At 52.1% G+C, this 27,110-nt stretch overlaps 1 protein-coding gene across 1 annotated transcript in view; it reads right to left on the bottom strand.

Moving 5' to 3' along the window:
* Window positions 1-27,110, bottom strand: part of LOC144942886 (uncharacterized) — a 171,956-nt gene that overhangs the window by 35,849 nt on the left and 108,997 nt on the right. Inside the window, exon 3 of the mRNA XM_078869887.1 lies at window positions 12,090-12,199. The gene's annotated coding sequence lies outside the window, so the exon portion shown is untranslated. The remainder of the gene's footprint in view (window positions 1-12,089; window positions 12,200-27,110) is intronic.

The following is a 27,110-nucleotide window of genomic DNA, read 5'->3' as shown; positions in this document are numbered from 1 at the left end:
CGCGGCCGTCGTACGCTGACGTCGGCGGAGGCTCGTCCTGAGCGAAAGCGGCCAGGAAACTACGGTGTCCATGATGTGCGTGTACATGCTTGAACTTCTTTCGCACCGTACGTAGCCAACCGTGGTAATCGCAGGTGCGGGGGGGGGGGGACTAGGACAAGAAACTAAACACAAATAAGCAGTTCTAAAGAAATCTGTGTGTTTCAATCTGGATTTAAAAGTGGCAAAGCTCCCAGCGGCTTCCTAATATCGGAAGGGAAGAGCGTTCCAGACGGCCCCAGAAGCAGCGCATCTAAAAGAGCCGCGCGATGCGGTGACCGCCGTCTTTGTCCGACGGCCAGCCAAACGCCGCTGCTGCTGCGAGGACGATCGCAGTTCGCGTGATGATGGTTTCCGCTCCTTGACGAGATCGAAAAAAGGTAGTGCGGTTCATTTATGGCAAGCCCTTTGTGTGCAATGGCACACGCCCGTGACCTTTGACCTAGGTCAAGAACACCATGACCACGTTCATACCGTGGCGGACGAACTTACATTTCCAACTCGCTGCTCGTTTGAGCGATTATTGCAGTTGGGAGCAGTTGGGAGTTTAGTTTTGTAAAATTTTTAAATAAATATTCCAGGTACCGTGTTGAGGGTGGGGAGGGGGCAGGCGGGGAACCTGCAGCTAGATCCTTGCGGGGGGGGGGGGGGTGTCCTTAAACGGTGAAATTTCACGGGAATGTCCTGGGATAAAAGGGGAATAACAACGACGGGAAAGAATAAGAGACGCGGAAGAGTGGAGAGAGGCGAGAGAGAAAACTAAATAAAGGGAGAGAGAGAGAACGCAGAGAAGAGAGAGAGAAAGGGCAAAATATAAAGAGACGAGAGAGAGAGAGCGGGAGAGAGAGAGAGCAACAGGCTTGGAAGAAGCGAGCGAACGAGAGCAAACTGAGAGAAAGGGGGGAAGAGTCAGTGGGAGAGAGATACAAAGAGAGAGAGAGAGCCAGAGAAAGGGCAGATAGAGAGGGGGTGAGCGAGATAACGGATAAAAAAAACCTACAGACAGGACAGAGTGCAAGAGTGTGAGAGAGAGAGCGAGCGAGCTCTACAGAGAAAGAGGAAAGAGAGAGAGAAACAAGATAGACAGGGCAGAGAAAAATCTAAGAGCAGAGAGAGAGAGGGGGGGGGGGAGTGCAACGGAGGGGAGAGGCATGGGGGAGTGAATGCAGAGAAAGGGGTAGAGGGATGAGAGAGAGAAATCAGCGAGAATGAGAAATAAAAGAGAGAGCAGATAGAGAGATGGAGGTGGGGGGGTGCAATTGAGAGTGAGAATGTGAAAACTAGAGGAGAGGAGAGAGAATGCACACGGGGGGGTGGGGGGGGAGCGGTGCTGCGACAACGCGGAGACTGAAACCCAGAGCCTGGGCCCGTCCCAAACTGTACAGAGCCTGGCGGCTGCCCGTGCCAGCACTGCACAGAGCCACGCTGCCAGCATCCAACTCCCTCCCTGCAGCCTCTCCATCCTCTCCATCCATCAGCCTCTCCACCCCCCAGCCTCCACCCCCTCCAGCCTCTCCACCCCTCCAGCCTCTCCACCCCTCCAGCCTCTCCACCCCGTCCACCCTCCACCCTCTCCACCCTCCAGCCTCTCCACCCCTCCAGCCTCTCCACCCCTCCACCCTCTAGCCTCTCCACCCTCCAGCCTCCACCCCCTCCAGCCTCTCCACCCCCTCCAGCCTCTCCACCCCCTCCAGCCTCTCCACCCTGTACCCTCTCCACCAGGGCCCTCTCTCCACCCTGCACCCTTTGTATGTAGGTCTGTTGAACTTCTTTTGCACCGTACATAGCCGAGCGTGCTAATCGGAGGCGCGGGGGAAGGACAACAAACGAAGCACGCAAAAAGGCGTTGATAAAATAAATGAGTTTTCAATCTCGAAAACCACCCTGCACCCTCTCCACCCTCTCCATCCTCCACCCTCCACCCTCTCCACCCTCCACCCTCTACACCCTCCACCCTCTCCACCCTCTCCATCCTCCACCCTCCACCCTGCACCCTCTCCACCCTCCACCCTGCACCCTCTCCACCCTCCACCCTCCACCCTGCATCCTGCACCCTCTCCACCCTCCACCCTCTCCATCCTCCACCCTCCACCCTGCATCCTGCACCCTCTCCACCCTCCACCCTCACCACCCTCCACCCTGCACCCTCTCCACCCTCCACCCTGCACCCTCTCCACCCTGCACCCTCCACCCTCCACCCTCTCCACCTTCCACCCTCCACCCTGCACCCTCTCCACCCTCCACCCTCTCCATCCTCCACCCTGCACCCTCTCCACCCTCCACCCTCTCCATCCTCCATCCTCCACCCTGCACCCTCCACCCTCCACCCTCTCCACCCTCCACCCTGCACCCTCTCCACCCTCCACCCTCCACCCTGCACCCTCTCCACCCTCCACCCTTCACCCTGCACCCTCTCCACCCTGCACCCTCCACCCTCCACCCTCTCCACCCTCCACCCTCTCCACCCTGCACCCTCTCCACCCTCCACCCTCTCCATCCTCCACCCTGCACCCTCTCCACCCTCCACCCTCTCCATCCTCCACCCTCTCCATCCTCCACCCTGCACCCTCTCCACCCTCCACCCTCTCCACCCTCCACCCTCTCCACCCTCCACCCTCCACCCTCTCCATCCTCCACCCTCCATCCTCCACCCTCCACCCTCTCCACCCTGCACCCTATCCACCACGCAATCCCTGCCTCTCCATGAGTCCACCTCGCACCCTCCACCTTCCTCCTGCCCCGTTAGTCCACCTCCCCACCATATATACCGTTCACTTCCCTGTCTGGCAGTCGACCTCCTACAGGCAGGCGAAGTGCAGTCAGTCAGACAGACCTCGAGACCAAGTTGTAATTGAGCTATGGTCGGTTTAACGATAATATGGCGAATTGTATTACCGAACGCCGATTTACTTTGGTGAAACATTCTCGATGTCCGATGTGCGACTGCGGGTCGTCTCTGCTCCGATCTCTGCTTTCTTCACCGCCAAAAAGTACTTCACTTGATTTGCCTTCGTGCATTTCGGTGACCCCACGTGACTCTTTCGACGGCGGCTATGAGATGTCAACTACCTCGCCTGGTATACAGGAGGTCGTGGGTTCGATCCCGACCCTGTCGCGTGGCTTTTTCTCCGGGTACTTCGGTTTTGTCCGTCCACGTTAAGAATCGAAGTTGCGTATATTGGCTGCTGTAAATGTCCACGTGATGACGAGCCATTTCGTTGAGCTATCATTGGTGACACAAGCGTTCGTCCTGATGACGACCGCTTGTGTTGCGATCGAAACGTCGTAGTTTTTTGTTATTTTCTTTTAACCTATCTACGTGACTTCACCGAAAGACCCAAATACTATGAATTCCCGCAGTCACGAAAACTTTAAGTCAAGATTTACACTGTAACATGATAACAAATGTCATGTTAATATCTTCCAAGAGTCTCCACTTATACTCTTTGGTTCTTTCGGGAAAGTCACGTAGGTAGAAACAAAAATCAAATCTCCTCCAGGTGATCTCCAGAGCCTGGAGGCACAAACATTTCTTGTGGTGTTATTGCAAATTCTCGCAAGTGTTCACATTTTTTTGAAGCACCCTGTACATGTAACGTGTTGCACACAAGCAACTCGAGTGGCCGAGTGGCGCCACGGGCTCGCCAGTGGCCGTGTCAGGGCACTGACCCGGCATGGCCTGAGGTCTCTCTCTCTCCAAGGGACAACGTTTAGAACGCGGGATATAATTGTGTGTGCCGCTTCATCCTCATCCGTTGTACGATTGGAGGAAACGGGTCTCGCGGTGCGTGGCGGGCTCTGGCAAATGGTAGAGCTGATGAACAGAACTGGGTACACTGAATTATTAGGTCAAGGGTTCAGAATGTATTCGTAATTTTGACCTCTTCAACTTCCGAACGACTCCTTGGGCTGTGACGCGACCCAACGGCAGCGCCACGGTGGCTGGGAGATGTTAACTGCCTCGCCTGGTATACAGGAGATCGTGGGTTCCATGCATAGCCCGATGCCTGCTGCTGTATATTTGGAGTTTGCGTATCTCTCTATCATCATCATCATCACGGTGGCTAGCAGATGTTAACTGCCTCGCCTGGTATACAGGAGATCGTGGGTTCCATGCATAGCCCGATGCCTGCTGCTGTATATTTGGAGTTTGCGTATCTCTCTATCATCATCATCATCATCACGGTGGCTAGCAGATGTTAACTGCCTCGCTTGGTATACAGGAGGTCGTGGGTTCCATGCATAGCCCGATGCCTGCTGCTGTATATTTGGAGTTTGCGTATCTCTCTATCCACATCATCATGGTGGCTAGCAGATGTTAACTGCCTCGCCTGGTATACAGGAGGTCGTGGGTTCCATGCATAGCCCGATGCCTGCTGCTGTATATTTGGAGTTTGCGTGGACTTTTTCTGCGTTAAGCCTCTTCGTTGAGCCATCGTTTGTGGCCGGGTCGCTTCTGACAAAAGAGCTACGTAGCTCAATGGGTCTTGCTTGTTAAAACAAAAACATTAAAAACGCGTCGCTTAACGTCTGCGGAGCTCGGGTGCCGAGGCGCACTCTGGCTGACGACGAGACGAGGGGGGGCCCTGAGGGTAGCGACGCACCAGCGCCCGGCTCGCGTCCGTGCAATAGGTGGACAATTTTGCGCACGGGTCTCTCCGGGGTTCTCCGTTGTAACTCCGCGCGGGGAAGCCGAGCTCTCGATACGTTCGACCGTCGGTGGAAAAAAAAATCCCAATGCAGCGGGGAGACCCCTGGATGTATGGATTGGCATTATGCTAATTGTTATTTTTGCAGGTCGTTTGAATGTGTTCCACGACACTCGACTAGGATTTCGAATTATACGAAGGAGACTGTTGCTTTGATGCTTGCACTGCTAGCCACTCTGGCAGCTATTACACGAGACAGTTAACATATGCAGCTCAACAAGTTCGTTCATAACATTGCCTTAAAAATATATATATATATAAAAACAGGCATGAGACAAGAGGTATTGATGATGATGAATTAATTTCCAACTAAATATCCTTCGCGATCATGAATATCCTACATGAACCACCACCACCACCATCATTATCAACATCATCACCAGCATCATCTTTATTATCAGCAGCCAAGGTCAAAGCACTGCTGTACGAAGGCCTCTACCCCACCAAGCCGCTGCCACCACCAACGCTTGCGATCCTGTGGTGCGCAACAATCTGCCCAGGCGCCCGGACCGATGATCCGCGCGGGCCAATTCCATCACTCCCGTCTCCCCGGCGGGGGCGTCTTCTCCGACGCGTTCAATCTCTTGGCTGCCACTCTGCGAGCAAACTCGACCGTGGGCCACTGACGCTTCCACTCCCTGCCTACGAGCCCCGCGCGCTTTCCTCGACGGTGCGGATCGCAGCGTTGACCCCGCTGTGTGCTCTCTCGTCCAGGCGCTCTCCTCCTCTTCCTTGCGCCCCCTTTTCGTTGACGAGCATCAACCGCCGTCGCGCGAACTCCGGTCATCCTCGTCATCGAAACAAAGACGGCGGTCGCTGCATTGCGCGGCGCTTCCGGATGGCGCTTCTGCGGCCGTCTGGAACTCGGCTCTTCCTTCCAATATTTAGGAAGCCACTGGAGCTATGCACTTTTAAATCAGCTCGATTGAAAACGAATTTCTTTCAAACTGCTTTTTGTGTTTAGTTGGTCGTGCTACGTGCGGCGCAAAAGAAGCTCAACATGCGGTACTCGATGTATTTCCACGCGAGCATCTCTCCACGCTTCCTTGCGTACTTTCATTTGACCACACGACAGCCTAATCAATCGCTTTTGCAAGGTCAGACCTGGATCATTTGTGTTGGCGTGAAACGCAGATGAGCATCATTGCGCTAAGTGTTGTTGTTGTTGTTGTTCTCGTTGTCGTTGTTGTTTTTGTCTTTGTTGTTAGTGTCTTTGCTCCCACGGCCGTTGCGGTTATCAATCAATGGAACGAACGGGAACAGATCCACGCGGCGTCACGTTGAAGTGCATGCACGGCCTCGGTTGTCAATCCACTGCTGGATGAGGGCCTCCCGCACGAGCCGTGAGGGTAAATCTGACCATACTTCACCACGCTGGTTTGGCGCGGGCGTGTGAAGGTGGGGGGGGGGGGGGCGCAGACGACCGTACGACAATGGATTTTTCCGCTCGCACTGAAGCTCTGTAGCATATAGCACCGTTGTTACATTTATAGTGCCGTATAATTAATGTGCGCGTGTGAATATGCGTGTGTGGGAAGTGGTGGCGCACCACTTTCGCGCGATGCACCGCGTACCCGTCGACCCGAGTTCGATTCCCGGTGACGATGACCTGAATACCGGTCCTGGGCCTCTCCGCTAGGTCGACTCAGCCTGAGTTGAGTCCCCGGTGCGACGTGTAAACAACGCCACTAGGTAGACAAAGGTGGCGGCCGGGCATGGTGCTGCCCCCCCCCCTCCCGCCCCCTCCTCGTGTGCCGTGCCGGCTTCTATCGGTGCTGCTCGCCAACAGCACTTGCCCCAAAACTCCGTTAAGGCTACACGGGGTATCTTTGCCTTTAGTTTGTACACCTGTGTGTGTGTGCGTGTGTTTGTATTTGGCAACAACAATTGGGTATTGGAATTTGGCAGCCCTCTGGCTTCACGGTTTATACCTGCATACATTAAACGTTGACCTACACATTAACCAACAACCTCCTCGACTTTTCCCGAAACCCCTACGCTTTACTCTTTAAAAAAAAAAAGCTGCCTCGTCTCATTGTGCTTACTCACATTATTGCGGGTTAGAAAAGGTAAAAAAAAGATATATAAAATATAAAATAATAATAAACAATCGGGACGAACAATCAATGGGGGAGGCATTAAATCTCACCGCATCGCTTCCAGAGTCGCTGATATGCTGGAGTAGGCGCATGACTCAGTCGTCGGACAGACACGAGGACCTACGCTCATTTGTAATTGTGCTATGGTCAGTATAGAAATAATATGCCCGAGCCGACTTGCAACTACAGGGAATTTACGGCCGAACGTCGACTTATAGCTCATGCAATATTTCCGATATTCCGATTTGACACGAGTTGTTTATTGCTCCGATTTCCACTTTCATCTGTCGCTATACTTCATTTAACTTGTTTCACTTTTGTCCATTTCGGTGACCCAGCTGAGACTCCTGGTGTCTTGGGCTCTCGTCCCGGTCACTACAGCCAGGGCGAGAGCTACATTGGACGTGGTGGCCCGGGATGCTGACATATTTTCTGCTTCGATGACCCAGACAGGCGTATCAGAAGTAGTTACACTCTGACAATAATTAATTCCCATCTCTTTGTTCGCCAACGGTGGTTTGGATGAAGGCCGCCTGCCTGCCAATGCGGTGTTGAGTCATTGGGGATGCATGTTTGTATGTATGTTGAGCTTTCGCACGCCGTACGTTGCCAACCGTGCCAATTGGAAGGCGCGCTTCACCGTACTTCACCGCACTGGTCCGTGCGGGTTGGTAATGGTGGGCAAGTGGGGGGGGGGGGGGGTGGCGGGAGACTCAGGACTGGTTCAGCAATCGCTCGCCCCTGATGTTATCCGTGGCCATGAATCAGACTGGGGTCACCGGGTTCACCGCAGCGAGGTCAATCTTCCCGGCGTGGCAGTTGAGTCAATGGGGCAAGTTTCGGAAATCCTCCACCCCACCACCTGCGTCCATCCAGCAGTATAACCATGTTACACCGCAGTTACTCCGGTGAGAAGTTGCATTTGCCGGGGTTGAGCGTGGGGGTTCCCACCTCTTCAAACCGACCCCCGTGCCCCTACTTTGGACATCGGTGACAAAAAATTAACCCGTAAAAACAAAGTTTTTCACTACAAATCCTTTATATGCGTGGCGGCTAGAGTCCTCTCGTCCTCTGGCTTGAGATGGCTGCCACCTATGGGTCAGATGATTGCCTGCCACCATTAAGCAATTGGTAATTAAATAAAATTTATTTTTTCCTAAAAAGTGTAAAATTGTCACGCACAACGAGTCTGTGTGCAAAATGTCAGCTCGATTGTATCACGGGAAGTGGGTTAAAAAACGACCGAAAGATTTGCACGGTCGTAAGCGCGCAAGCAAGCAAGCAAGTGAACTTAATATAAAGGATTTAAAAATAACTTCACAGCTCATCGGAATTCCTCCTCCAGTCCAAATAAATCATCAGAATCTGGAAGAGTAAGGCCAAAACACCCTCTTGCGAGGCAAGACAGACTCATGCACAGCTGGTTATGGTGATCAGCAACACAGACTTTGACATCAACAGGTTGGCAAGTGTACGGATAGATCGAGAGATAGACAAAAAACGTAAATAGATGGATGACCTTTACAATCAGGTGAGAGTCCACTTAGGAGAGCCGGGGTCAAATAGGTACAGCAAAGCAGTAGACACTGACGTAGAGACCCACAGACAAACCACGGAGACCCATTGACTTGCACAGAGAGCCATAGACTTAACATAGAAACCCATAGACCTGAAAAATAGACCCCTAAACTTATCATATATACACAGACTTAACATAGAAACCCATAGACTTGAAATAGAGAGCCATAGACTTAACACAGAAACCCATAGACTTGAAATAGAGACCCATAGACTTAACACAGAAACCCATAGACTTGAAATAGAGACCCATAGACTTAACACAGAAACCCATAGACTTGAAATAGAGACCCATAGACTTAACACAGAAACCCATAGACTTGAAATAGAGAGCCATAGACTTAACACAGAAACCCATAGACTTGAAATAGAGACCCATAGACTTAACACAGAAACCCATAGACTTGAAATAGAGAGCCATAAACTCAACATAGAGACCCATAGACTTAACATAGAGGTCCATGCACATATCTAGATACTCAACACATTTGTCAATAACACTGCCCCAAAATTATTTATATATGCATTATATAATAGACAATAATTTTGCACAGTGCATGAGCTGAAGCGCCTACTATTATATATTATTTTCCCCTTCGGGCAGTCGTGATGCAGAGACATTTAGACTTACATAGAGACCCCACGGACTTGCATCGAGACCCGTAGACTCACACAGAGATCCACTGACTCGTGTTGAGACCCAGAGACGTACGAAGAAACCCATGAACTTACAGCAAACACATTCCAATGTAAACACACGCACAAAGCCCAAAGCAGCAATTTTAAAAGTTGCGACAATAAAGAGCCAGATTTATATAATACAATCTTCACGATATTTAACAATACATGGGGGTTTTCCCCCCTCCTTTGGTTGCCAAAGAAAGAACACGCCGGAGCGGACGTCCACCCCGGAGACGGAGCAATAAAATCGGCTCGTGAGCCGGGAGCTCGATGGATTGCCGAATCACAGGGCTACGAGCGACGGCAACGACTTGCATTCAGCAGCAGATAGATCACGTCCCACGGCGATGGCGACACTGGCGATCAGGGTTGTCGGCTAGGCGATTGAAACCGAACACGTTGAGGGCTTTCATCCAGCAGTTGATTGACACTCTGCCACGATGAGCCCGAGGTTAGGACCCATAAGGTCATGGCCAGGTCAAGCCTGGGACCCACAAGGCCACAGTGAGGCCAAGACCAGGACCCACAAGGCCACACTGAGGCCAAGCCTGGGACCAACAAGGCCACAGTGATGCCAAGGCCGGGACTCACAAGGCCACACTGAGGCCAAGGCTGGGACCCACAAGGCCACAGTAAGCCCAAGGCTGGGACCCACAAGGCCATGGTGATGCCAAGGCTGGGACCCACAAGGCCACACTGAGGCCAAGGCCGGGACCCACAAGGCCACAGTAAGCCCAAGGCTGGGACCCACAAGGCCACACTGAGGCCAAGGCCAGGACCCACAAGGCCACACTGAGGCCAAGGCCAGGACCCACAAGGCCACAGTAAGCCCAAGGCTGGGACCCACAAGGCCACAGTGACGCCAAGGCCAGGACCCACAAGGCCATGGTCAGGCCAAGGCCGGGACCCACAAGGCCACAGTAAGGCCAAGGCCGGGACCCACAAGGCCATGGTCAGGCCAAGCCTGGGACCCAGAAGGCCACGGTAAGGCCAAGGCCGGGACCCACAAGGCCACAGTAAGGCCAAGGCCGGGACCCAAAAGGCCACACTGAGGCCAAGGCTGGAAGTGTCTTATGTCGAGGCCGCTGTCAATGCCGATCATGACGTGTGACATCATCACCTTGGTCGACAATGCTTATCCACTAAGTGATGGCTTTAATCGTCAAATTCTGGGAATCCTAGTGATTAATGTGCCCGGTTTTCGCTCGGGCTATCTCCTAACAGAAACACGACTTTGCGCTAAACTTGCAGGTGGTATTGAATCATCCATACGAGCGTTTATCGTGATCCACGCGCCACACCCCCCCCCCCAAACCCCTCCGCGCTACTGACAAGACGGACGCACGGACGGAGCTTACGCATTTAACGCTTTCAGCCGCGGTTGGCAAGTGACCATTCTGAAACACCCAGGGTCCTCCAAACACTCACACCGAGGGCACCGAAGCCCAAAGTTCAAGCACGAGAGTTGAATAAATTGTCCTCAGGAGCCCTCGCGGCCCAGGTCCGGTTCGAGGAAGTGACTCAATTTAGCCGCTATTTTAAGTTTTATATATATATATTTTTAACACTTTGAGCGGTTTATTCGGTTGTTTTCTTAAGAATAAAAATAAAATGAATGTGTGAGCTGCCTGTGTAAATGTATGTGTTGAACGTGTGTGTGCTGACCACGTGTGTGTGTTGACCACGTGTGTGTGTGTTGACCACGTGTGTGTGTTGACAAAGTGTTGTGTGTTGACCACGTGTGTGTGTGTTGACCACGTGTGTGTGTGTTGACCACGTGTGTGTGTTGACAAAGTGTTGTGTGTTGACCACGTGTTGTGTGTTGACCACGTGTTGTGTGTTGACCACATGTGTGTGTGTTGGGAGAAGCGGTAGTGTAGTGGTTAGCGCCCTGAGCTGTGAACCCGGCGACCCGAGTTCGATTCCCGCTCATGGCCAACACCAGTGACGATTATCTGAACCAGTCCTAGGCTACCCCTAGGTCGACTCGGCCTTCAAATGAGTACCTGGTGCAGTGTGTAAAAATCAGCACCGGGAAGACAAAGGCGGCCCGAGGGGTGGTGCTGGCTACACCACCCCTTCGTGTGCCGTGTCAACCTTCATAGGTGCTCGCTGACGGCACTTGCCCCAACATTCTGTTAAGGGTTATAAGGGGGATCTTTGTATTTGTCTGGACCAAGGGTGTAAATGGTGTGGGTGTCACCGTATGTAGCCAACCGCGCTGATCGGAGGCGTGGGGGAAGGACAACAAACTAAACACAAAAAGCAGTTCTAAAAGAAATGAGTTTTCAATCTAGATTTACAAGTGGCATAGCCTCCAGTGGCGTCCTAATGTGGTAAGAAAGAGCCGTTCCAGACGGCCGCAGAAGCGCATCTGAAGGGGAGCGATGCAGTGACCGTCTTTGTCCGACGGTCAGCCAAAAAAACCATGGCTGTGGCCCTGCCTCCAACCCCCAATCCCCACGCGCTCCCTCATCGTGACTCGCCGCTCGGACTCTGCGTGCGAGTGTGAGACCCACACCTGATAGAAGGACCCCTCGTGGTGCGAGTGTGAGGCTCACACCTGTAGGAAGGAGCTCTCGTGGTGCGAGCGTGAGGCTCACACCTGTGGGAAGGAGCCCTCGTGGTGCGAGTGTGAGTCTCACACCTGTGGGAAGGACCCTTCGTGGTGCGAGTGTGAGGCTCACACCTGTGGGAAGGACCCCTCGTGGTGCGAGTGTGAGTCTCTCACCTGTGGGAAGGACCCCACGTGGTGCGAGTATGAGGCTCACACCTGTAAGAAGGAACCCTCGTGGTGCGAGTGGGAGGCTCACACCTGTGGGAAGGAGCCCTCGGGGTGCGAGTGTGAGGCTCACACCTGTGGGAAGGAGCCCACGTGGTGCGAGTGTGAGGCTCACACCTGTGGGAAGGAGCCCACGTGGTGCGAGTGTGAGGCTCACACCTGATAGAAGGACCCCTCGGGGTGCGAGTGTGAGGCTCACACCTGTGCGAAGGACCCTTGATGTCCATCCTGCAAGGGTCCGTCCGACTCGACTGCACGACGCTGCTCTCCACGTCTGTGCAGAGGGCTCCAGTTTTCCGATCTGTGCCTAACTGCAAGGTGTGAAAGGAAACAAAACAACGTCACAATAATCCTCTCACGTGTACGCACGCACACGCGCACACACACACACGCATAACATATGGATGTGGGCTAATCTGCATCGTCACTGCGCTGTGGGCCAAAGATGGACAAAATACATACAAATTGCTGGAATAATGTCACGTAATACAGACAGAAATTACCACTACGAAACTCGCTTGCGCAACATCTGCAACCGCTCCAGCTAAGGGAGAGCATTGTACGTGAAACGACAGGGCGCACCATTGAACTGTTCATGAATGTATTTAGGCGTTGGGCCGCGTGCGACATTCACCGTCTAAACCGCACGCCGTTTCGAGTTTTCGACGTGCGTGTGAGTCGTCCCCACGCGTTCGCTGCACGAGGGCGAGTCGGCAACTGCCGCGGATGCAAGCCCCCTGCAAAGGGACTATCCGGGTGAAATGTTTTCCTTAAAAACGTTGAGTTTTTTTACGCTTTAGATGACCGACTACTTCACTCGGAGGTGTCTGATTTATATGTCCACTACAAATTGCAAATGTAATGAGACTCAATAGTTAAATCGCAGTCGTGTGGACACTGCCCATCTCAACACGAGACTAAAGTACGGCAGTTCCTCGGTTAACGTGTTTAATCCGTTCCACGAAAACAACTGGGAGGCGAAATAACTGTTCATCGAATTCACTTATAAGTTGAAAAATAAGTTTAAAAAAAATAAGCGAGTCTGCAAGAGGGCTGTTTCCTCTTCTTGGTTCTTTTGGTAAAGTCACGTAGAAGGGAAATAGAAAAATAAAATAAAAAATAAATAAAAAATCTCACGACGTTTCAGCCACAACACAAGCAGCCGTCCTCAGGTGAAGAAACAGAGGTGTCGGAAAGACAATGTTGGGACGCTGTCTTGAGAATTTTTATTTTATTATGTTTTATTATGTGTAATTATTTAATTATTTCCCTTCTACGTGACTTTACCGAAAGAACCAAGAAGATGAATCCCTGCAGTCACGAGGGCTGTTTCCACTGCCAAAACGGAAAGCGTATAATGTAAACAAAACCAGCAGCGGTCTAAACGGTCAAAAATGGACGTCGCTGATTGGCTGAGGGTACGGCTCAGCCCCACTTACAAGCCCTCGAATTGGCCGAAATTGGCGCCCGCGTGGACAACGTAAACGTACCGTGAGTGAAAAATGTGAACGTAAGTCGAAACCATGGGATCCTATGGGAGGCGAAACGTCAACCGATAAGCCATGAACTGATGTCGCTGTTAACCGAGGGACTACCGCACTAGTATTCTTGGTTCTTTTGGTAAAGTCACGCAGAAAGAAAATAAAATTGAAAAAAAACCCACGACGTTTCCATCGCAACGCAAGCAGTCTTCATCAGGCGCCTGACAATGCGGGTGAAAATTTTTCATTTCAAACGTTTCGTTTTTGTTGTTAATGAAGACCGCTGGTGTTGCGATCGAAACGTCGTGGGTTTTTTGCTTTTATTTATTATTTATTTTCAATTTAAATTTTACTTTTATTTTCTATCTACGTGACTTTACCGAAAGAACCAAGAATATGAATTCCTGCAGTCATGAAAGTTTTAAGCAATTTTTTTTACTGCACTATTACTTATTATTACACTTGTTTTACCCAGGGAGGTCCTGCCAAGTTTTTCGCAGTAGTGGGGGGCGATAATTAGCGACGTCTGATCTCCACTGAGTAGGCTACTTTGCGCGTCGTGGTTTGTCAAATTTTGAAACCACGACCCTGGTGTGAAGTAGCCAACTTTTACATATGAGGTTAAGAGATCTTTAAAACCCACTCGGCACCAAACGGCACGTATTATCACGTTTTTTTTTATTACACCCCGCAGGAATAACCAGGGCGGGCCGTTGGATTAAAACCGTGAACCTAAACTAAGCTATATACCAGGTAAGGCCGCACTGAGCTATGTAGCTCTTTTTCAGAAGTGGCCTGGCCACAAACGATAGCTCAACTTAGTGGCTTATCATGTGGACATTTATAGCAGTGCAGCCAAATACCATGAACGCGTGTTGATTCGAAACTTGGAGGGAATAACCGGAGGACCTGGAGAAAAATCCACGTGACAACAGGGAAAGAGAGACACGCAAACTCCAAATATGCAGCAGGCGTCAGGTTCGGGATCGAACTCACGTCCTCCTGTATACCAGGCGAGGTAGTTAACATCTCCTAGCCACCATGCTGATGATGAGAGAGAGATACGCAAACTCCAAATATGCAGCAAGCGTCAGGTTCGGGATCGAACCCACGACCTCCTGTACACCAGGCGAGACAGTTAACATCTCCTAGCCACCGTGGCGCTGCCGCTGGGTCGCGTCACAGCCCAAGGAGTCGTTCGGAAGTTGAAGAGGTCAAAATTACAAATACATTCTGAACCCTTGACCTAATAATTCAGTGTACCCAGTTCTGTTCATCAGCTCTACCATTTGCCAGAGCCCGCCACGCACCGCGAGACCCGTTTCCTCCAATCGTACAACGGATGAGGATGAAGCGGCACACACAATTATATCCCGCGTTCTAAACGTTGTCCCTTGGAGAGAGAGAGACCTCAGGCCATGCCGGGTCAGTGCCCTGACACGGCCACTGGCGAGCCCGTGGCGCCACTCGGCCACTCGAGTTGCTTGTGTGCAGCACGTTACAGGTACAGGGTGCTTCAAAAAAATGTGAACACTTGTGAGAATTTGCAACAACACCACAAGAAATGTTTGTGCCTCCGGGCTGTGGAGATCACCTGGAGGAGATTCACGCATTGACAACGATGACGAACAAGTGGAGACTCTTGGAAGATATTAACATCACATTTTTTATCATGTTACAGTGTAAATCTTGACTTAAAGCTTTCGTGACTGCAGGAATTCATAGTCTTTGGGTCTTTCGGTGAAGTCGCGTAGATAGCTTCAAAGAAAATAACAAAAAACTACGTCGTTTCGATCGCAACACAAGCACTCGTCTTCAGGACTCACGCTTCTGTTGCGATCGAAGCGTCGTACTTTTTGTCATTTTCTTTGAACCTATCTACGTGACTTTACCGAAAGACCCAAAGAATATGTCACAGTGCATTATCATCCGTTATTTTTCCATTTAAAACGATAGTCCCATATAAGTGTAAACATTTTTTCGAAGCACCCGGCATTCATGATCTCCTGCACCTCCGACGTGCACGGCTGGCTACGTACGGTGCGAAATAAGTTCAACGCACGGCACATACCAACTCACTGCGGGTGACAGGCGCTGCCTGTCATTTGCACAGCTCAGTGTCGAGACTCGAAAGAGGCAACAGTGCGGACAATTTCACTCACGAGTTTGGCTTCCACGTCGGCAGGAAACCCGCAAGGCGACATCTTCTCGCCACCGCCTCGGCAGCCCCCACAACCTACAACACCTGGCAAGCCCTCGTTGGTCATCGCCCATATCCCTTATCAGCGCCCCTAACTTATTACAGACCAATTTAGACACCTGTTGGTGACGCCGTGCCACTTATAAATCTCAACGTTCATCCCACAAAGTCCCATCACAAGGTGAGAAACACAAAGAAATGGATATTTAACAAAAAAGTTGCCCACAGTGAAACGGCTCTACGCCTTATGGACCTGAGAACTCAATTCCCCTGCGCAAGAACATGGGCTGAACCGTACGGGTTGACAGTTACGGATTTTTGCTGTCTCGACCACCTTGATGTCAACTTGTAGTCGCTGCTCTACGACAAGAAGAAACATCTGCTTGGTTCTTTCGGTAAAGTCACGTAGAAATAAATAAATAAAATCATAAAAATAAAACTTAATAAGTCATTCAGATTCTGTCTCCTCGACAGACCTGTTCTTCACCTGAAGACGGCTACTTGCGTTGTGGCCGAAACGTCGTGAGAATTATTTTATTATGTTTTATATTTATTTTTATTATTTTATTTATTTATTTCTACGTGACTTTACCGAAAGAACCAAGAAGATGAATCCCTGCAGTCACGAAAGCTTTAAATCGAAAAGAAGAAAAATGATGTGTTTATTTGTATTTTTGAGCAGCAGTTTAATATATATATATTTTTTAAATAAGTGACGTGAATAAAGGGTATCTCGTTGTGTAAGGTTGACTGTGCTCTGTTAAAAGTGCGAATGGCATGTGGAACCCACACATCATTCGTGTTGTCAAGCGTTGGTTCGTGTCTCGCTGACGTGAGCCCTCAAACTCTCTCGACCGAAAGGACCCCCTTGCCTGCCTTCCGTTTTTTTTTCTTGATCCAATTCTCCCGCTCGCATTTCAAGGCACGCGGAGGGCTTTGGTAACGTTGAAACCCGAACGGGTAAGAGGTGAAATTCCATAAATGCGATAATAGGTTAAGTACTATGAATCTAATAAGAGGTTAAACGGGTAGCCTTGGGATGTTATTCTATATCAATGTGCTCCCATTTGCTATATTCCGATTACTTTGAGCGGGCAATTCTGACAAAAGACCACTCCAGCACCCTGGCTCCCCGACTCGTGTACAGCGCTCGCCATTTCCACTTCTTGCTAACGTCTTTAACATCGTCGTCATCATCATCATCGTGCACAGACGACGCACTCTGTTTGACCGTACGCGTTCGCTAATTTTCTCCGGCTTGTGCCCTCCCTCGGGAGTTGTTGCCGTGCATTTGAATATTTAATTTAAAAAGGTAACCGAGCCGTTGTTCTGAAATATAATTTGTTTTTTTTTAAACTATAAAATTTGCAGCCGCTCTAAATTTCTTCCTCGTGCCGTCGCCGGCCACGCGACTCCGCTTCAGAGGGCGGCTTCAGATAGCCCCCCCCCCCCCCCCCCCTCGTAGAGGGTTTACTTGGTCTACTCTTCCACGCCGGCGAAACGTCTCAGGGCGAAGAGGTGGTGGGAGTAACCCACGCGCTGTTCAACGCGAACGCACGCTAACCTGCCGAGCGGGCGCTGTGCTGTTCCAGGCAGGTTCTCGGTGGAGAAAACGCGCCGGTCGTCGATGCGTCACGAAGAGTTTCCGCGCGAAGCAAAACCCAGCGCATTCGGCGGGAAAAACTATTCTAGCCGAAAAAAAGTATGCGGCGGACACGGTTTTGGCGAGATACGTCTGTGATGTACCACACGCACACAAAGACAAAAATCCCCTTGATAGCCTTAAAAGACTGTTGGGGCAAGTGCTATTAGCGAGCACCTATGAAGGCCGGAACGGCACGCGAGGGGGTGGGTGGCCAGCACCACGCCTGACCGCCTTTGTCTCCCCAGTGGTGATGTTTACACACTGCACCGGGTACTCATTTTGAGGCTGAGACGACCTAGGGGAGGCCCAGGACCGGTTCAAATCATCGTCACCGGTGTTGGCCGTGAGCGCGAATCGAACCCGGGTCGCCGGGTTCATAGCGCAGCGCGCTAACCGCTACACTACACGCACACACACACGCGTGCTCAGTGAGATGCCGGGACAAATAACTGAGGGCACGCCGTCAATGCGTTACCGTGTCATTCCACGTACGCTACCACTCCGCTCAACGGCGCAGCTCGAGGAAGGAGTTCGTCGTCGAGCGCTCAGAAACCGCGTCATAACGGGGAGTGCGTTCCGCGTTATAATGGAGTGCGCATTCCGCGTAGTGCAAAAAGTGTCCCCGAATGGAGGAACAGCGTTTCAGCGAAAACGGGTTTTCGTGTGGACACCAGGCGTCAAGCGAGGACGACACCAAACTTGGTCTACTCTTCCATGCTGGTCAGACGTCTTGGAAGGAGGTGGGAGTATCCATACCGTTACACGACCACACGCTACCTGCCTGAGCGTGGACTAACTGTGACATTGTAACCCATTCATATCGCTGCGTGCACAGAGGCGTTGGCTGAAACTTGCACCACCACTGCATCAAGTGCCGTGCCGAGAAATCAAATTCAACCGGTGGCTTCGATCGGCCGCACATTGTTCCTGAAAACAGAAATTACCACGATCAACGCAACCTTGACGAAGATTGCGTAAATTATATTTGTGTTCACTGGAGGAGCCAGTGGGGGGGGGGGGGGGGTGGCACGTGCCCCCCCCAATGATCCGATCGAAAATCCCTAATTTCGAACGGATCATTGGGGTTTATTAGTAATAAATCGGCATTTTGCGACCCCCACTGCCACTGTGTAGCATATTATTACGTGCCAGGGACTCTATGAGATGATAGGACAATAGTCTGAGTCCATAATTGGCAATAAGTAACGGCAAAGCAGTTATAAGTGACTCACATAATTGTGCGCAGTTGCGTATCCAGTACACGACTTCCCTGAAGGCATTCACCTTCAGCGAGCGCGATGCCGATCACACGACGCGGTTCTAATTCGCCATCGCCGCACACGCATCGAATAAAAATCAAGGAACAAGTCCTTACTTACTAACAACTCCTTACTCACTAACAACTCCTCTATCATTTCTCATTGCTGGAGGGGTTGCCCCCCCCTACCTGAAAATCCTGGCTCTGCCATTGTTTGTATTCGTAATAAGACTTCATCCAGCAGTGGATGTATCATGCCTGATGACGGTGACGACGACAAATATATATTCCAAATTGTAATCAGACAGGAGAAAAACACAATTACCCACAATTAATTAAATCAACTCTCCCACCACCACTTGCTTCAAGGGTGGCCTAGAGATGGCAGCACGTACAGTGGCGGATTTCTTGAATCTATCTGTGTGGATCTGTGAGTGTCACACCCTCCCCCTACTGCTCGTATACGTGGTGGGTTTTCTCCAGAGTTCTCCGGACACGTGAAGACAATGTAACCCCATGGCCTAAACGTCCCGGAAAGAAAGGCATCAGAATCACGGTTGCTTCTTTATAGATTTAAAGTTTTCGTGACTTTACCCAAAGAACCAAAGAGTATTATTGCTTCTTCTCGACTCTTCTATGTCACCCATCATAGTGTGAACAAACATACTCACACCCCCCCCCCTACTACCACCCCCCCTCCCCCACATCAGTCCGGGTATAGCAGCGACAAGCACAGGTATTAATAAACGTGTAGACAGCAAGAGTTCCTGTTAATCGTGTCGGCAGGCCAGTGAGCCGACGTTATTTTAACTTTAATTGAAAACATTTCCCCCGAGTTATGGTGGAGTGGCGACAGGGGTGGTGTGGGTGACTCCCGGATGAAGCCTTCCCGAGGGCTTACGGTCGTAAGGGTTGTACGTCGTATGCATGTTGAACTTCTTTCGCACCGTACGTAGCCAACCGTGCCAATTGGTGGTGCGGGGAGGAGGACATACATCATCATGATGTTGGTCAGCATGGGGGTTAAGCTAAAACTATAAAACGAAACTATTTCTTATTTTAGCAGGTAAGGTCACACTGAGCTGCTACGTAGCTCTTCTTCAGAAGCGACCTGGCCACACAAATGATAGCTCAACTAAGTGGCTCGTCATCACGTGGGAATTTACAGCAGCCAAATGTGCAACGTCGATTCTAAACTTGGACGGACAAAACCGAAAAACCCGGAGAAAAAAATCCTCGCGACAGGGTCGGGGTCGAAGTCACGACCTCATGTATACCAGGCGAGGTAGTCAACATCTCCAAGCCTCCCTTCACCAATCGTCAGCTGGCCGAGTCTACCCTCGAAAGAGAGCCTTATGGCTCAAGGGGCTCTATTTCCTTGTGGATACACAAATTCGGATTCTCAAGATCGGTTCTTCCGATCACTCGCCGCCGCTGATGTCAGCCGTGGCCGGGAGACAAAGGTCGCAACCGGGTACCCGATACCCGTACCCTACCCGATACCCAGCTACCCGTACCCGGCCGGGTACGGGTACGGGTACCCGTTTGCGACCCTGGTGCGGCCGGGTACGGGTAGGCCTTGAGTCACTGGTGAGTCACCGTTTGTCACTCATTTCCCAACGTCTTGTCTCTTCTCACAATTCAAGTTCCTAGAATCAACCCACCCGCGCCTGCAACATGGCTTCATCCCAGAGGTCACAATCAGGTACCCGATACCCGTACCCTACCCGTACCCGGCCATACCCATACCCTACCCATACCCGGCCGGGTATGGGTAGGGTATGGGTATGGCCGGGTACGGGTACGGGTACCCGTTTGCGACCCTGGTGCGGCCGGGTACGGGTACGGGTAGGGTATGGGTACGGCCGGGTACGGGTACGGGTACCCGTTTGCGACCCTGGCGCGGCCGGGTACGGGTAGGGTATGGGTACGGCCGGGTACGGGTACGGGTACCCGTTTGCGACCCTGGTGCGGCCGGGTACGGGTAAGGAATCAAAACCCGTTTGCGAACTCTGCCGGGAGAGTCGAACTCGGGTTGGCGGGTCCGCAGCGCGGTGCGCTGACCACTACTCCATTGCCCCCCCCGCCCTTCCACCCCTGGTCTGGGTGTCCTGGGCTCCATCCAGGACACCCAGACCACAACTCCTAAACTGCATCCGCTGCACAAACCATGGCAGCGGCAGCAGATGCAGATCCTTGATGATGATGACGACGACGACGACGACGACGACGTTGCACGCGTGGGCAATTGAAAACTCGTGCAGAGGAGTGAGCAAAGTGACATTTGAATCGACTTTCGTGGCAGCCGTCACGGCCTTATCCCGCACCGGTCGATAGGCGCGGGTTTGGCTACGTGCTGCGCAAAAGAAGTTCGGTGAACATACGCACGCACGTACGCACGCACGCACATATTCTGGTGCGGACCGCCCTTACGTTTCAATGTCGCTGAGGCGACGTCATTGGAGCGCTCCTTACCACCGTAACTCCACTCGCTAAGGAAGTTTCAAACTGGCGTGCGGGGACAGCCCGGGACACGGAGCCCGACGACGGCAGCTACGGTGAGAAAAGCCTCGTGGGGCTTTGCCGGCCACCTTTGTCTTCTCTGTGCTAATAATGTCAACACCGGCACCGTGTGCTCATTTTAGGCTGAGTTTCCCTAAGGGAGGTCCACACCGCGTTCAGAAGCCCATGGCGCTGACGTGCAAGTATGTCACGGCCAGGAATATAACTCAGGTGAGCGGAAGTGCAGGGCTTAGACTGCTCTACTTTGCCTGACCACACGGCACATTGTCCTCATTTAAGATGTTTCTGCGACGAGAGCACGGCTGAGGATTGAACTCAGGTTGCCAAAGGTCACCGCAATGCACCAGGCCCGACTTTTAGGCCGAGCTGACCCGCGCGAGGGTCACACGACATGCAGACGCAAAGCAAGGTTATCATGGATATACTGTGTGTGTGTATATATAGCTGTGTGTGCGGCATTCCATCTGGCGAATCTGGGTCACTGATTACGTAAATAAGTGTTTAGACGTGGAACACGTCACAAAAACGTTATCGAGACAAAACCACAATGAACTCTGGAAGTAACAACAACAAAAAATTACCGCAAGAAACAAACTGGCAAAGCCAACCCACACACGAAGCCTGCTACTGTAGCTATGCAAATTACACGCAAAACAAAATCAAAGATCCCTCCGTGTAGCCTGTAACAGACTGTCGGGGCAAGTGCTGTTAGCGAGTAGCACCTATGAAGGCCGGCACGGCACACGAGGGGGTGGGTGGCCAGCACCACGTCTGCCCGCCTCTGTCTCCCGAGTCGCGATGCTAACACACCGGGTGCTCATTTGAGGCTGAGTCGACCTAGTGCAGGCCCAGGACCCGGTTCAGATAATCGTCACCGGGGTTGGCCGTGAGCGGGAATCGAAACCGGGTCACTGGGCTCGCATAGCAGCGTAGCGCTGGCCGCTGCACGACCGCTCCACCCACTGTGTAGGTATGCATCCACTCACACATGCGCGCACGTCACGCGACCTAACGCACGCATTGAACTCGCGATGGTAACGCGGGATAACGGTGGCATTTGTTTCTTTTTTGACCCCTCAGGTCTGCTGTCTGTGTTTCACGGAGTTTACGGCGTCAGACGGACAGACTGACAGACGGATATACGGAGAGAAAGAAGGATGGACGAACAAATGAAAATGAAACTAAACGAAACTTTTTATTTCACCAGGTAAATCCCACTGAGCTACGTAGCTCTTTTCCAGAAGCGACTTGGTCACAAATGATAGCTCAACAAAGCGGCTTATCACGTGGACATTTATAGCAGCCAACAATATTCTTAAACGCATGACGATTCCAAATGTGGAGGGAAAAACCGGAGGACCCGGAGAAAAATCCACGGGAGAACTTTCAAACTCCAAATATACAGCAGGTGTCGGGGTCGGGATCGAACCCACGACCTCCTGTATACCAGGCGAGGTAGTTAATATCTCGCCACATTAGCCGGTAACTGGTTCCAGGCCTTGGGGCCGTTCATCGCATAAGCAGTTAAAAACCGATATTTTTAATTCTCAGAGGTGGACTTTGGGCTGGATTAAGCACGGAACCAAATTTCACGCGATAGATTTTCTACCGCGCGGTGATCCGTGACGGGGCTGACTCCGTCACATGACGACCCCGGTTATAATCGCGGGAGGGGCTGCTGCCTGGATTCGAACCCAGGCTCTCAGAGGTGTACGCTCAGCACTCTGACCTCTGACCTCCTCTGGCACCACCAGGTCACCGATCGCTTAGGAACTGAATTTGCGACTCTGTGTTCGCTGCCAGAAAACTTCCCTCTCGAGTGCGTCAATTCAAATCTGCTCATTCGTAAACTTTCTTAAAATCTCCCGGTTCTCACAGGGCCCTACTGTGCAAAGTGAAATCTCGAACTACGAGTGAGCCAGAACTCTCTGCTCCTCTCTCTCTCTCTCCCTCCCTCCGGCCCGATGAAGGCTCTATCGCCCCGAATGGTCGGCGAGCGTTAAAAGTCGCCCGCTGTTGACGATGCAAAGTGGCGAGTCTGTTGGCCAGGGCCGAGGAACCTTCTTCCCTTCCCGAGAGACGCATTGGACTTTCAAATACATGTGGCGGGCAACCGCACGTTGGCCACTCAACCTCCGTCACCAACTCCCGTCGCTGCCTGCACTGAGCGTCGTCACCAGGTCGAGCATTTCCCCCCACCCCACTAGTACCCGATTAGTGCGGCTAGGACGCTCGCAGCCACGGATAGGTGATAGGTCGCGGGCTCGATTCCAAGTGGGAGGAGCCTCGTGCGGTCGAGGAGAAAACTTAACCCTCGACCTGGCCTACGGGAAGGTGTCCCATCGCCGTTCAGCGCGGTTTGCTACGTACGGTGCGAAAGAAGTTCAACATATGTACACGCATCACCAGCCCCCCCCCAGCCCTGCCCCCACCGCCACCCCCGATCAAACCCCCACCGACCACTCCTCCCTTGTGTCCGGTTTGTGGCGACGGCTACGATGCGACTCGGCTAAAATCAAAATCACGGACGCGGTGTGGCACACAGGCAGAGAGAGAGACAGACAGACGTGCACGCGCACACAAACACGCGCGCGCGATAGCTCAACGCGCAAACACCTCTCACACGGCATTGTTATGCTCAGACATTGTGCAAATGAGCGCGGTAATTTATGTAACGGTGGAGCACACACAGACGCACGCACGCGCGCGCACATAACGAGCGTTCATGCAACAACAACAAAAAATCTAAAAGGCAGGTGTACTGCCTGGGACCGTGGAAGGCAAAGATTCAACATAATGATGATGATCACAATTGATATTACTATATTTCACAATTGAATATTACTATATTTCACAATTGAATATTACTATATTTCACAGGCCTTTGTCAGTCTATTGCTGGATGGATGCCTTAACCATGCAGCGTCATCTTCTTGGTTCTTTCGGTAAAGTCACGTAGAAGGGAAGTTATAAAAATAAAACATCATAAAATAATTCTCACGACGTTTCGGCCACAACGCAAGCAACCTGAGGACGGCTGCTTGCGTTGTGGACGAAACGTCGTGAGAATTATTTTATCACGTTTTATTTTTATTATTTTTATTACTTCCCTTCTACGTGACTTCACCGAAAAAACCAAGAAGATGAATCCCTGCAAGTCACGAAAACTTTAAATCGAAACATGCAGCGTCAGTCACTCGGCCTGTTTGACCATACTTCGCCACGCTGGTGAGCGCGGGTTTTGGCAAAGCGGCGGATCGGTTCGGATGTCGCTCGCCGTCGATGTCGGCCGTGGCCGTGAAACGAACTCGGCAAGTCGGGCTCATGGCGCCGTGTCGTGACCGCTGCGATGATAAAACCTTCCATTATTTATCCAGGGATAAATAAATAATGAACTTCACATCGCCGAGTCTCAAGATATATTTTTCACGAAGGGGTCCCGCTACATTGGGATGGTTGGCCATGGATTCCTTTCACGAGTGCTGGGTGTCGTCACGTCGGAGCCCGGAGAGAAACCCCAAACAGCCGACGGGACAACGCTCTGAAGGAGCTCGTCACAGACAGATCGATGATTCACTTCCTCTACCAACATCTCACAGCTACCTCCTACAGCACCTCACAGCTACCTCCTACAGCACCTCACAGCTATCTCCTACAGCACCTCACAGCTACCTCCTACAGCACCTCACAGCTACCTCCTACAGCACCTCACAGCTACCTCCTACAGCACCACACAGCTACCTCCTACAGCACCTCACAGCTACCTCCTACAGCATCTCGCAGCTACCTCCTACAGCACCACACAGCTACCTCCTACAGCACCTCACAGCTACCTCCTACAGCATCTCGCAGCTACCTCCTACAGCACCACACAGCTACCTCCTACAGCACCTCACAGCTACCTCCTACAGCATCTCGCAGCTACCTCCTACAGCACCTCACAGCTACCTCCTACAGCATCTCGCAGCTACCTCCTACAGCATCTCACAGCTACCTCCTACAGTATCTCGCAGCTACCTCCTACAGCACCTCACAGCTACCTCCTACAGCATCTCGCAGCTACCTCCTACAGCACCTCACAGCTACCTCCTACAGCATCTCGCAGCTACCTCCTACAGCATCTCACAGCTACCTCCTACAGTATCTCGCAGCTACCTCCTACAGCACCTCACAGCTACCTCCTACAGCACCTCACAGCTACCTCCTACAGCATCTCGCAGCTACCTCCTACAGCACCTCACAGCTACCTCCTACAGCACCTCACAGCTACCTCCTACAGCATCTCGCAGCTACCTCCTACAGCACCTCACAGCTACCTCCTACAGCACCTCACAGCTACCTCCTACAGCACCTCACAGCTACCTCCTACAGCACCTCACAGCTACCTCCTACAGCACCTCACAGCTACCTCCTACAGCACCTCACTGCTACCTCCTACAGTATCTCGCAGCTACCTCCTACAGCACCTCACAGCTACCTCCTACAGCACCTCACAGCTACCTCCTACAGCACCTCACAGCTACCTCCTACAGCACCTCACAGCTACCTCCTACAGCACCTCACAGTTACCTCCTACAGCACCTCACAGCTACCTCCTACAGCACCTCACAGCTACCTCCTACAGCACCTCACAGCTACCTCCTACAGCACCTCACAGCTACCTCCTACAGCACCTCACAGCTACCTCCTACAGCACCTCACAGCTACCTCCTACAGCACCTCACAGCTACCTCATACAGCACCTCACAGCTACCTCCTACAGCACCTCACTGCTACCTCCTACAGCATCTCGCAGCTACCTCCTACAGTATCTCGCAGCTACCTCCTACAGCACCTCACAGCTACCTCCTACAGCACCTCACAGCTACCTCCTACAGCATCTCGCAGCTACCTCCTACAGCACCACACAGCTACCTCCTACAGCACCTCACAGCTACCTCCTACAGCATCTCGCAGCTACCTCCTACAGCACCTCACAGCTACCTCCTACAGCACCTCACAGCTACCTCATACAGCACCTCACAGCTACCTCCTACAGCACCTCACAGCTACCTCCTACAGCACCTCACAGCTACCTCCTACAGCACCTCACAGCTACCTCCTACAGCACCTCACAGCTACCTCCTACAGCACCTCACAGCTACCTCCTACAGCATCTCGCAGCTACCTCCTACAGCACCTCACAGCTACCTCCTACAGCACCTCACAGCTACCTCCTACAGCACCACACAGCTACCTCCTACAGCACCTCACAGCTACCTCCTACAGCACCACACAGCTACCTCCTACAGCATCTCGCAGCTACCTCCTACAGCATCTCACAGCTACCTCCTACAGCACCACTCAGCTACCTCCTATAGCACCTCACAGCTACCTCCTACAGCACCACACAGCTACCTCCTACAGCATCTCACAGCTACCTCCTACAGCACCTCACTGCTACCTCCTACAGCACCACACAGCTACCTCCTACAGCACCTCACAGCTACCTCCTACAGCACCTCACAGCTACCTCCTACAGCACCTCACAGCTACCTCCTACAGCACCACACAGCTACCTCCTACAGCACCACACAGCTACCTTCTACAGCACCTCACAGCTACCTCCTACAGCACCACACAGCTACCTTCTACAGCATCTCACAGCTACCTCCTACAGCATCTCACAGCTACCTCCTACAGCACCACACAGCTACCTCCTACAGCATCTCACAGCAACCTCCTACAGCACCACACAGCTACCTCCTATAGCACCACACAGCTACCTCCTACAGCACCCCTCTGCTATTCACAGACAGTCTCCCGTCCGACTTGTCGGAGGGCACGGCCTCGGCTCGGCCGTGGCGATTGGGCCACTGCTGCTCACCGTCTGGGATTGCAATGCGGGCGGAGGGGGCAGAAGTTGATGGGAGAAGGGGGGGAGGTTGATGGGAGAAGGGGGGAGGTTGATGGGAGAAGGGGAGGGGTTGATGGGAGAAGGGGGGGGAGGTTGATGGGAGAAGGGGGGAGGGGTTGATGGGAGAAGGGGGGGGAGGTTGATGGGAGAAGGGGGGGAGGTTGATGGGAGAAGGGGGAGGGGTTGATGGGAGAAGGGGAGGAGGTTGATGGGAGAAGG

The sequence above is a fragment of the Lampetra fluviatilis genome, chromosome 29 (assembly GCF_964198595.1).
Source record: "Lampetra fluviatilis chromosome 29, kcLamFluv1.1, whole genome shotgun sequence".
Taxonomy (NCBI): domain Eukaryota; kingdom Metazoa; phylum Chordata; class Hyperoartia; order Petromyzontiformes; family Petromyzontidae; genus Lampetra; species Lampetra fluviatilis.
Note: the sequence above shows the minus strand (reverse complement) of the source record. Positions and strands in the feature narration are given on the sequence as shown.